The sequence below is a fragment of the Triticum aestivum genome, chromosome 7D (assembly GCF_018294505.1).
Source record: "Triticum aestivum cultivar Chinese Spring chromosome 7D, IWGSC CS RefSeq v2.1, whole genome shotgun sequence".
In the NCBI taxonomy this organism is placed as follows: Eukaryota; Viridiplantae; Streptophyta; class Magnoliopsida; order Poales; family Poaceae; genus Triticum; species Triticum aestivum.
This window is the reverse complement of record NC_057814.1, coordinates 265,916,706-265,926,396: the sequence shown is the minus strand read 5'-3', so window position 1 is coordinate 265,926,396 and position 9,691 is coordinate 265,916,706.

The window sequence follows — 9,691 nt, the reverse complement described above, 5'->3', positions numbered from 1 at the left end:
CTTGAGTTATATTTGAAGGATTTGTCCATAGGCTTTTCTTGAAGTCCATGTGTTGGTTTCAAGGAGTTTATGTGGTGACCAAGGTGTTACTAAGGAATTATCCAAAGATTGGTCATGTGAGAGTAGAGCTTATTGCAAGCATGTCTTGAAGAAGAAGATTGTGTGATCATTCATGTTTACCTTCAAGACATCATCCAAATGAAGAGAGTTGGAAAAAGTCAAGGTTGATCAAGACTAAGTCAAGAGTGAATCAAGTTGATCAACACACAAAGCGCACAAGATGTACCGAGAGGGATCAAGCGATCCCATGGTGTGGTAAGCATTGTCAATTACGCTTTGTGTACTAACCCATGATCTTCGTGAGAGTTCTTTGTGGGGTTAGGTTGCGGTGTGCAAGTTCAAGTGAAGCATCATGAAGAGATCAAATGCTTGAAGCTTGCCGTCCATTGTTGCGACAATGGACTTGTGAAGATGTTGCGGTGTGCAAGTTCAAGTGAAGCATCATGAAGAGATCAAATGCTTGAAGCTTGCCGTCCATTGATGACAATGGACTTGTGAAGATGTTGCGGTGTGCAAGTTCAAGTGAAGCATCATGAAGAGATCAAATGCTTGAAGCTTGCCGTCCATTGTGGTGACAATGGACGTGTGAAGATGTGCGGAAGAGTGGCTCACCCATAGTGGAGTATGGGGGAGCAATCAACTAGTCTTCATCGAGCCAACACAACCAAGAAAGGTGGTCCAACTTGAGGGAGTCAAGATCGTCATCATCTAGCTCAAGTGGACCATGTGCAAGGCAAAGGTTTGCTCTTGATAGGTTATCTATTTTACCGGTCTCATGATGTTAGTTGGGAGACCGGGTTATAGGATCGATTGCCGTACTATCAAGGGGGGCTCTCGATGAGTAGCTTGATCGTATCGTTCATAGAGAGCTCAAACCAGTGCATCATTGCATCATCTTTGTTGGTTCTTGTTTGGTTCTTCTCTTTGTGAGTTTTGGAGCTTATGGTCATCTTGATGACAAGCTCGAGTTCATCGAAAACGGAGTTCACTCGCATCTTCTATGATGTTTTCGATGTTGGAGGTTATGCCGGTTCTTCTCGGTCGGAGGTTTCACTCCTCTATTTGTTTTGATGCTACTCATCGTCTTGTATCCAACAAGCTTGAGTTTGCTCAATTCGGAGCTCATATGAAGAAGTTATGGCAGTTCTGGTTTTCTCCCTGCGGTAGTACCGCGGCTAGAGCGGCAGTACCGCTTATCGCCCCAAGCGGTAGTACCGCTGTCCAAAGCGGTAGTACCGCCTATGGCCATAAGCGGTAGTACGGCTACGGTTCCGCGCTGGTACCGCCTCGATTTTGGGTCTTGCATTTTTCGTGTCGAGTTTTGCAGTAGTTGCACGGCAGTAAGGCACGGCAGTAAGGCACGGCAGTTCCGCCTATAAGCGGTAGTACCGCCCCGATGGGCGGTAGTACCGCCTGTAAGCGGTAGTACCGCTCCGGTCGGGCGGTAGTACCGCTACTGCATTTTTGGTCCCGTGTTCTGCTCCTCCAGCGGTAGTACCGCTGGGGTGCGCGGTAGTACCGCTTATAAGCGGTACCGCCCCAAGGTTCATGTTTGGTTGCTCCTTTTCCCTGCTTCTTCCGCCAGAGCGGTAGTACCGCTCGTGTGCGGGCTGAGCACATAACGGTTGGATTTTTCCCCTTCTATAAAAGGGGGTCTTCTTCCCTAATGAACCTTATCCGTTGAGCTCGTGTTCTTCCCCCATTGTTGACCTTCTTCGAGCTTGCTAACTCTCAATCCCTCCATGGATTCTTACTAGTTTTTGAGGGAAAAGAGAGAGGAGATCTAGATCCACATTTCCACCAATCACTTTCTCCTCTTTGTGAGGGGAACCCCTTGGATCTAGATCTTGGAGTTCTTGGTGTTCTCCTTCTCGTTCTTCCTCTCATTTTCCTCCCTAGCACTAGTTGCTTCGGTGGGATTTGAGAGAGAAGGACTTGGGCACTCCGTGTGCCCTTGCCATTGCATTTGGTGCATCGGTTTGAGTTCTCCACGGTGATACGTGGAAGTTACAAGTTGAGAAGCTTATTACTCTTGGGTGCTTGGTGCCCTTGAGCTTGTTCCTCTTGGGTGCTTGGGCGCCCTAGACGGTTGGTGGTGTTCGGAGCTCAATCATTGTGGTGTAAAGCTCCGGGCAAGCGTCGGGGTCTTCAATTAGGTTGTGGAGATCGCCCCGAGCAATTTGACGAGTTCCGGTGACCGCCCCCAAGGGTTGCCAAAGTGTACGGGTTCGGTGACCGCCCCCAAGGGTTGCCATTTGTACGGGTTCGGTGACCGCCCTCAAGGGTCCCTTAGTGGAATCACGGCATCTTGCATTGTGCGAGGGCGTGAGGAGATTACGGTGGCCCTAGTGGCTTCTTGGGGAGCATTGTGCCTCCACACCGCTCCAAACGGAGATTAGCATCCGCAAGGGTGTGAACTTCGGGATACATCGTCGTCTCCGCGTGTCTCGGTTATCTCTTACCCGAACCCTTTACTTATGCACTTTACTTTGTGATAGCCATATTGTTTCTTGTCATATATCTTGCTATCACTTAGTTGTTTATCTTGCTTAGCATAAGTTGTTGGTGCACATAGGTGAGCCTAGTTGTTGTAGGTTTTGTGCTTGTCAAATTAACCGCTAGGTTTATTCCGCATTTGTTCAAGCCTAAACCGTAATTATTTTAAAGCGCCTATTCACCCCCCCTCTAGGCGACATCCACGATCTTTCAAAACGGATCTACGAAAAAAGGAAAACTCCCAGATTGTGACAAGTAGCGCACATATAGCGCGCCACTCATTGCAACCTGGGAAGGTGAAAGTGATCTTTGTAATGAGTACTCCTCAATTACTGATTTCATTTTTTTAGGGCAATAAAGCACGCGAGCTATATCTCGCTTGGCGTTTCTTATTTAGCGCTTCAGGCGTCTATTATAAGTCGGGCAAATCGGTGCACACCCCTTTCAGCGCGTTGGGCCGACCCATTCCATAATTTTTCCTCCTGGTTTTTAATGCACAAAAATTGTGCGTGGGAGAGAATCAAACCCGCTGTGGATTGGAGAGAAGTGAATGGAATGCACCTTGCGGTGATCTCTGTATTACACTCATGTATATAGTACAACAGGGGGGTGCCGTAGCGCAGTTTACAGGAGTGACGTGCGCTGGGAGGTGGTGATCGTGCAGCTGTACGTGGGCACGACCAGGGCACAGAGGAGACCAACGGTTTCTACTAACATCCCACCGCAGCTGAAGTGTCCGGAGGCCGGATACACAAGCTGGATCGGAACTCCTGGAATGCCGGAGTAGGCAGCCCCTTCGTCATGACGTCGGCGAAGTGCTGTGTCGTCGGAACATGGAGCATGCGGAGCTGGCCGAGAGCGACCTTCTCGCGGACGAAGTGGATGTCGAGCTCTATGTGTTTAGTTCGCCGGTGATGCACGGGGTTGGCCGCCATGTAGACGGACGATATGTTGTCACAGTAGACAACCGTGGCGGTGGCGAGCGGCGTCCGTAGTTCACCGAGGAGCTGTCGAAGCCAGCAGCATTCGGCGACCGCGTTGGCGACGGCGCGATACTCCGCCTCGGCGCTCGAGCGCGAGATGGTGGGCTGGCGCTTAGATGACCACGACACCAGCGAGTCACCTAGGAAGATGGCGTAGCCGGATGTCGAGCGGCGGGTGTCGGGGCAGCCCGCCTAGTCCGCATCCGAGTACGCGACCAGATCCAATGCCGGGGAGCGAGCGATGTGCAGCCTGTGAGTGTGCGAGCCGCGCACGTAACACATAATGCATTTAACCAGTGCGAGGTGTTGCTCCCGCGGGTCGTGCATGGACATGCATGCTTGCTGAACAGCATAGGCGAGATCCGGTCGCGTCATCGTCAGGTACTGCAGGGCGCCCACGATGCTGCGGTAGTCGGAGGCGTCGTCAACGGGAGGACCGGCATCCGCGGAGAGCTTGCAGCGCGTGTCGACGGGTGTGCTCGCGGGCTTGCACTGCAGCATGTTGGCGCGGTCTAGCGGCTCTTCTGCGTACTTGCTCTGCGACGGGAAGAAGCCGGCGGCGGTGCGGGAGACGCGGATCCCAAGGAAGTAGTGCAGCGGGCCGAGATCTTTCATGGAGAACTCGGCGAGGAGTTGGCGCTGGAGCTGCTGGAGGAGGGACGGCGAGGACGCCGTGATGACGATGTCGTCCACATACAGGAGCAGGTACGCGGTCTCGCGGCCGTGCTGGAGCACGAAGAGGGACGGGTCCGATCGAGCTGCCATGAACCCAACTTGACGAAGAAAGGCAGCGAAGCGATCGAACCAGGCACGCGGCGCCTGCTTGAGCCCGTACAGGGAGCGATCGAGGAGGCACACATGCTCGGGGTGACGCTCGTCGACGAAGCCGACAGGTTGCTGGCAGTAGACGCGCTCGTTGAGGTAGCCTTGCAGAAATGCGTTGTTGACGTCCATTTGATGAACTGGCCAGTCCTGGGCCGCAGCAATGGCGAGGACGACGCGGATCGTCGCCGACTTGACGACGGGAGAGAATGTCTCGTCAAAGTCGACGCCGGGGCGCTGCTAGAAGCCGCGGACGACCCATCGAGCTTTGTAGCGTTCCAGCGTGCCGTCCGCCTTGTTCTTGTGTCGAAACAGCCACTTGCCGGAGACGATGTTGGCGTTGGCGGGTCGCGGCACAAGGGTCCAAGTCCTGTTCGCCATGAGAGCCCTGTATTCATCCTGCATAGCAGTCTGCCAATTGGTGTCACAAAGCGCAGCACGCACGGACGTGGGAACGGGGGAGATGGTGGTGACAGAGTTGTTGTCGGCGTACTTGGGGTTTGGCCGGAACGTGCCCAGCTGTGCGCGCGTGACCATGGAGTGAGTGGGAACAACTGGAGGTTTGGGTTGGCGTGGGATGGTTGGTTCGCGTTCTGGTTCACGCTCTAGCGTGGGTGCGCCCGTCGGAACGACTGGCACGACAGTATCGCGAGGAGAGGTGCCGGGCGAGCTGGCTGGCACGGCAGCGGAGCGGGAAGGGGAGGGCGTAGCCAGGGCGGCGTTGTCAGGCGGACGGGCCACCGGGGTAGCTGAACTAGGGGGGCGGACACGAGCTGTGCGAGCCCGACGGGTAATATGGGACGGGAAGGGTGGCACGGCAGGGTTGATGGCGGCCGTTGTGTCGGGAGCGGTGGCAGGTTCGGGCTGCTGGAAAGGGAAGGTGTGTTCGTCGAACGTGACGTGGCGTGAGACAATGACACGCCCGGTGGCTCTGTTGAGGCACCGATACCCCTTGTGGTCAGTGGAGTACCCGAGGAAGACACACGGCATCGAGCGCGGAGCGAGCTTGTGCGGTGCCACGGCCAAGAGGTTAGGGTAACACAAGCAGCCAAATACGTGCATGGCGGTGTAGCTAGGGTGGGCACCGTAGAGGAGAAAGAACAGGGTGGCGTCATGGCGGGAACGGCATGGACGCCGGTTCAGCAAGAACGTGGCGGTGTTGAGAGCCTCAGCCCAGAACGTGAACGGCATGCCGGCGTGGATGAGGATAGTGCGGACGATGTCGTTGAGCGTGCGGAGAACGCGCTCAGCGCGCCCGTTCTGTGGGGACGTGTATGGGCAAGACATACGGGGAACGATGCCGTGAGCGGAGAAGAAGGCGCGAGACGCGTGGTTGTCGAACTCGCGGCCATTATCCGCCTGCAGTGTGAGGATGGGGAGGTGAAAGTGGGTGCGAACGAGGGCGGCAAAGTGCTCAAGCTTGGGCAGTGCGTAAGATTTGTGGCGTGAAGGGTAAGTCCAGACAAAGTGACTATAATCGTCAAGCACAACTAAATAGTACTGAAAGCCGGACGTGCTGGATACAGGCGAGGTCCATACATCACAATGTATCAACTGGAAAGGGAAATACGACACATGATCGGAAGTGCTGAATGGTAATCTAGTACTTTTTCCTAACTGATAGCTCGAGCAGGGATGAGTGGTGGCGACAGGAGCAGCTTCTGCAGTGTGCCGAAGAGCTAGACGAAGGGCGTCGTGATGCGGGTGACCAAGGCATTTGAAGGAAATATGCCCTAGAGGCAATAATAAAGTTATTATTTATTTCCTTATATCATGATAAATGTTTATTATTCATGCTAGAATTATATTAACCGGAAACATAATACTTGTGTGAATACATAGACAAACAAAGTGTCACTAGTATGCCTCTACTTGACTAGCTCGTTGATCAAAGATGGTTATGTTTCCTAGCCATTGACATGAGTTGTCATTTGATTAACGGGATCACATCATTAGGAGAATGATGTGATTGACTTGACCCATTTTGTTAGCTTAGCACTCGATGGTTTAGTATGTTGCTATTGCTTTCTTCATGACTTATACATGTTCCTATGACTATGAGATTATGCAACTCCCGTTTACCGGAGGAACACTTTGTGTGCTACCAAACGTCACAACGTAACTGGGTGATTATAAAGGTGCTCTACAGGTGTCTCCGAAGGTACTTGTTGGGTTGGCGTATTTCGAGATTAGGATTTGTCACTCCGATTGTCGGAGAGGTATCTCTGGGCCCTCTCGGTAATGCACATCACTTAAGCCTTGCAAGCATTGCAACTAATGAGTTTGTTGCGAGATGATGTATTATGGAACGAGTAAAGAGACTTGCCGGAAACGAGATTGAACTAGGTATTGGGATACCGACGATCGGATCTCGGGCAAGTAACATACCGATGACAAAGGGAACAACGTATGTTGTTATGCGGTCTGACCGATAAAGATCTTCGTAGAATATGTGGGAGCCAATATGAGCATCCAGGTTCCGCTATTGGTTATTGACCGGAGATGTGTCTCGGTCATGTCTACATAGTTCTCGAACCCGTAGGGTCCGCACGCTTAACGTTTCGATGACAGTTATATTATGAGTTTATATGTTTTGATGTATCGAAGGTTGTTCGGAGTCCCGGATGTGATCACGGACATGACGAGGAGTCTCGAAATGGTCGAGACATAAAGATTGATATATTAGAAGCCTATGTTTGGATATCGGAAGTGTTCCGGGTGAAATCGGGATTTTACCAGAGTACGGGGAGGTTACCGGAACCCCCCGGCAACATAATGGGCCTTAGTGGGCCTAGGTGGAAGAGAGGAGAGGCGGCTAGGGCTGGGCCGCGCGCCCCTCCCCCTAGTCCGAATAGGACAAGGAGAAGGGGGCGGCGCCCCCCTTCCTTCTTCTCCCTCTCCTCTTTCCCCCCTCCCAAGTCCTAATCCAACTAGGAAAAGGGGGGAGTCCTACTCCCGGTGGGAGTAGGACTCCTCCTGGCGCGCCCCAAGGCTGGCCGCACCTCCCCCCTTTTGATGTAACGCCCACGATGCGGCTATATCTCCCACGTGTCGAGGCACGACTTAGAGGCATAACCGCATAGTGGTTTTGTCGCAAGAAGGGTCATCTTCACACAATCCCATGTAATGAACAAGAATGGGATAAAGAGTTGGCTTACAATCGCCACTTCACACAATGCTTAAATATAATTCATACACCATCCAAAATACAAACATATAGACCGACTACGGTCAAGATCCAGATGAAAATAAGACAACCCCAAATGCTAGATCCCCGATCGTCCCAACTGGGCTCCACTACTGATCATCAGGAAAAGACACATAGTAACGACCACGTTCCTCGTCGAACTCCCACTTGAGATCGACCCCATCATCTGCACTGGCATCGTCGGCACCTGCAACTGTTTTGGTAAAATCTGTGAGTCACGGGGACTCAGCAATCTCACACCCGCGAGATCAAGACTATTTAAGCTTATAGGAAAAGAAGGTGTAATGAGGTGGAGCTGCAGCGGCAATAAGCATATATGGTGGCTAACATACGCGAAAGAGAGCGAGAAGAGAAGCAACGGAACGGTCGTCAACTAGCAATGACCAAGAAGTGATCCTGAACTCCTACTTACGTCATACATAACTCAAACCGTGTTCACTTCCCGGACTCCGCCGAGAAGGGACCATCACGGCTACACACATAGTTGATGTATTTTAATTGGGTCAAGTGACAAGTTCTCTACAACCGGACATTAACAAATTCCCATCTGCCTCATAACCGCGGGCATGGCTTTCGAAAGATAATACCCTGCAGGGTGTCCCAACTTAGCCCATCATAAGCTCTCACGGTCAACGAAGGATAAACCTTCTCCCGGAAAAACCCGATCAGTCTCGGAATCCCGGTTTACAAGACATTTCGACAATGGTAAAACAAGACCAGCAAAACCTCCCGAATGTGCCGACAAATCCCGATAGGAGCTGCACATATCTCGTTCTCAGGGCACACCGGATGAACACTACGTACAGCTAAAACCAATCCTCGAGTTTCCCCAAGGTGGCGCTGCAAGTGGCTCTAGTTTGGATCAGCACTCAAAGGATCACTGGCCCGGGGGTTTAAATAAAGATGACCCTCGGGCTCGCGAAAACCCGGGGGAAAAGGCTTAGGCGGCAAATGTTAAAACCAAAGTTGGGCCTTGCTGGAGGAGTTTTATTCAAGGCGAACTGTCAAGGGGGTCCCATAAATCACCCGACCGCGTAAGGAACGCAAACTCAAGGAACATAATCCCGGTATATCAGTAAGTAGGGCGGCAAGAGTGGAACAAAACACCAGGCATAAGGCCGAGCCTTCCACCCTTTACCAAATATATAGATGCATTAATTAAATAAGAGATATTGTGATATCCCAACATATCCATGTTCCGACATGGAACAAACTTCAACTTCACCTGCAACTAGCAACGCTATAAGAAGGGCTGAGCAAAAGCGGTAACTTAGCCAAACAACGGTTTGCTAGGAAAGGATGGTTAGAGGCTGACATGGCAATATGGGAGGCATGATATAGCATGTGATAGGTAGCGGAGCATGGCAATAGAGCGAACAACTAGCAAACAAAGATAGAAGTGATTTCGAGGGTATGGTCATCTTGCCTGAGATCCCGCAAGGAAGAAGAACGAGTCCAAGGAGAAGACAAACGGATGTAGTCGAACGAATCCTCACAACTCCGGAACGAAACCGAAGCTAACGAGAGAAGCAATCCGGAAAGAAACAAACAACATAGTAAACAACCACCACATACACATGGCATGATGCAAAAACAAATATGATGCATGTCCGGTTAAAGAGGCATGGCATGGCAAAGTGCAACCAACAATTCTACAAATTAGGTGGAGCTCAATATGCCACGAGTTGCATATTGAAGAAACACCACATCAATTATTTAGTTCTCTCTTGTTTATGTGCCCAACAATATTAAATGTTATTAACCATGGCAAGAGGTGAAGCATATGGAAACTAACTATTTTAGGCAATTTAAATGAGGCCGGAAATAATAAACAACAATTTCGGAAAATCCTCATGTCCATATTTTAGATTTGGTACTGTTCTGCCATAAACACAATTTTAATGTTGTACAACAGCAAAATAAAGTGCACCATGTTAAACTAGGCATTTTTCTACCCCATTTACATATAAAGTTTATTTAAATCCGAGTTACGGTTAATTAGTTATGAATTAAACCATTTTAACATGGCATTTATGCAAATTTAAACAACCATCATTTTAAACAATTTTAAACATGGATGAGAGTGGGATATTGTGAAACTAGATGAAATTCTAAGCATGTT